General features: G+C 35.6%; 1 long non-coding RNA gene across 1 annotated transcript; it reads right to left on the minus strand.

Annotated features, from left to right (window-relative positions):
* Positions 1-249: 249 nt before the first annotated feature.
* Positions 250-1153, minus strand: LOC136071345 (uncharacterized). Its single transcript, XR_010632630.1, has 2 exons — positions 545-1153; positions 250-466 (listed from the first exon to the last, which is right to left on the minus strand). It is a non-coding gene; the product is annotated as an uncharacterized LOC136071345 (long non-coding RNA).
* Between the last annotated feature and the right edge of the window lie 2161 nt (positions 1154-3314).

Raw genomic sequence — 3314 nt, forward strand, 5'->3', positions numbered from 1 at the left:
AGCTTGGTTGGAAACGTTTGTAATATCTGATGCTTTTTAATGGGAATGGGTTGAGTCTGGTTTTTTGGGTAGGTTCTCTTTGTTTAAATCGAATTTAATGTAGTGGCGTAGAATAAGCGGTTAATGGTAGCAGTGATCAGATGCAGCCCTGGAGTGGTTGGAAAAATAGATTGTAGTGAAGCTGTGAAGCTTCTTTTATCTCTCTCTTTCTCTCTGTCTCTCACAACCCCCCACCACACCCCCCCAAAATGGTGTAAAATTCTGTTTGAGGTTTATTTTACAATAATGTAAACTTCCAGAAAGACACGTAGTGCATTACACGTAGACCAGAAATCCACGCACTTAATATCACCACAGTTCAACAACACAACATACCACAATATCCATAAGATGGAACCCACTGTCCGGCTAATCCTTGAGTTCTCCAGGTGAAAGTGAAACAGGTAGACCCCAGTTTCAGGTGACTCTGTGTAGGAAATAGAAATCAGCTCAGACCTGTACTTTTCATCCCCATTGGAATCAACCCTTTCAAGATGATTCTCACCGTTCAATTTTTCAGACGAGAGTTTTGTAGTGGGAACCCTATCTGGTTCAGAATAAGAAATGGAAATAAGCGACTCTCGAGTCACCTCGTCAGGAACCTCCTTGCCAGGTACTGTCTTATCCATAAAACAAAAATATGCTGGGTCTGTATGTATATAGAGTATATAGAGTCCATTAATGGAAATTAGTGATCTCAGAGGGGAAAAAAAAACACCAAAAAAATAATAACAAGTTAGCTAGATATTTAAAATAAAAAATTAAATTAAAAGGCATATAGCAAAAAGTATGACTATCCATTTACACAGAAGTCAAAAATAATCTCAATTTGATCAGAAAATTTATTTTTGAGTTGGTAAACTCTGTTTCAGTTTACTTGCATTTCCTTACCAGTCAAATAGATAATCAATTTGATCTGGCACTGCCCAAGTACCAGATCTGGGAAACCCCCATCAACTAAAGATAAGAGAATCCTTGATGCTTCAAACTCCAATTTTTAAAGAATCTCAAAAACCCAAGCAACTAATTCAGGAAATATAAAAAGATTTGGCACCAAATGATGCATTGTCTATGCCTATTGTAACATCTTGTAGCAGTAAAAGGGTTTTTTTTTTTTTTTGGGGGGGGGGGGGGGGGGGGTGGTTGGTGGTGGTGGATAATAGGTTCCATCTATTTCTTTGTATTATTGGCTTATTATGTTGTTGGCAATCTTGTTGAAGTGAAGTTGTGGAATTCATTTGCTTGATGACATAATCTTTCTCTTGAACAGCAAGCAGGTTCTTCTTCATCCCCGGTTGATTTGGAAGAGATTTACTTTGATTTCAGAAAGCAATGCTTCATCTTCTCAAAGGAGAAGGAGACCTTTTTCAAGCTTCCTTACCCGACCAAGGAAACAATTGGATACTATCTCAAAAGTACTGGCCATGGCTCCGAAGCTAAGGCTTTTGCTGCTACTGAAAAATGGGGACGGAATGTGTGGGTTACTTTTTTTTACCCTTTCCCTTACCTTTTTTTAGCTGTTTGGTTTTGCTTCTTCATACCTTTGAATGGAAGTGTTAGACTGTATAAATAATAAAATCCTTTTCCTGAATAGCTGTGTAGGAAATATATACACATTAGTTCCCATGTTATGTGGGTAGGAAATATATACACTAGTTCCCGTGTTATATCTGTGTAGAAAAAGTAGGACCACCTATCATTATGTCCCAATTATTCAATTAAGTATGGTGGAAACAAGTTCAGCTACATACATATATATNGTACTTATAATCCAATAGTTATTATTAACAATTGTAACACTGACCAAGGGTTAGACCAGGTGAGCATGATCTTAACTTAAAACCATATGTATTAGGCATCCGCTTCACCTACAAGTGGTTTTGATATTAGACATCTCATTACATGTTGTAATTTGATTTATAAGTAGTCGACAAAAAAGACCATTGCAAATGCAATAAAGCAAGTATTGGTCTCTATTGTTCCTTAGTTTTTTGTACCTGGGAGAAAATTTGTAGTTAAAAAATTGTGGTTGTGGCCTTGTGGGCTATAATAGAGAAATCCAATACTCAGGATGTAACTAGTTAATGGATGGATCTTTCCGGGTTGGAGTTTTTGTTTTTTAGTAGAATTTGTGTTAGAATTACAAGTGTCTCTCTTTCATAAGTTGCATCTAGAGATGGACTATGCCAAAATTGTGATGTATAGCTTTCAACTTTCCAAGATGCTTTTGATTGGGCTTTTGGTATGCTGAAGGAAAATCTTTGAAATCTATGACTAGGGGCTGGTTATTTTGTTGTGATCATCTATCATATATGACAGGGTTGAAATAAGAAGTCTTAATCTTTGAAATCTATGACTTGGGGCAGGTTATTTTGTTGTGATTATCTATCATACTTTGCAGGGTTGAAATAAGAAGTCTTTCCTTAATCTTTGAAATCTATAGTCTATGACTAAAGGCTGGTTATTTTGTTGTGATCATCTATCATATTTGGCAGGATTGAAATACTAAGTCTTTCTTTTAAGGTTTAAACTAATAGAGATCTAAGACCAGTTCAACATAGCATACAGACTCAAAAGTAGGGTCACAGTTGATGCTTTAAAGGACAGGGCATTGTCTTGTTGTTTGCTCCGTAATTTGTATCCCTAGTCGGACTTTTTTCTATCTTGTTGATGTGTTGTGATCCTGACTTGACTTCATTGGCTTTGTCTGGAGCTTTTTGATTTGGTGATTCTTTATAAAATTTCTTCTTTTTGTTGCAATGGCTTTGTCCTTTGGTATGTCCCTTCAGATTGAGTTGGGGATTTAATACGTTATATATGCAAGGTTTGTGAAGGGGTATTCTGTTATTTTTTTTCAATAAATAAAATTATAGCTCTTAAACTGTCATAATGAGTGTAGTGATTATTTATTTAGTTAAAAATATGTGCATTGTGGTTTTTTTTTTAATTAGCTGTCCATATCAATAATCTAAGGATATATATATATTTTTTTTCTCACAATTGTCGACATGGTCTAATGTGATTTGTGCACAATAAAATTAATGTTTGTGATGGGATCGTGAGAATGTGATGTTCTCCAATCACAATTGGTCACCTTAATATGCAGCAAAAAAGAGGAAGTGTTTTTAGCTTTTGCTCTATCCATATTGCCTAAGAGGCCAAATGTTTGCAATATTTGAATGCACACACCAATGGCTTTTGGGCCAAATGGTACTTTCGAAAGATGCATGAGTATTTGCCTAAAAAAGATGAAGAGTTTTTGAATGCACAAATTC

This window comes from Quercus suber, unplaced genomic scaffold, assembly GCF_002906115.3.
Source record: "Quercus suber isolate HL8 unplaced genomic scaffold, Cork oak 2.0 scaffold_304, whole genome shotgun sequence".
NCBI classification, from domain to species: Eukaryota; Viridiplantae; Streptophyta; class Magnoliopsida; order Fagales; family Fagaceae; genus Quercus; species Quercus suber.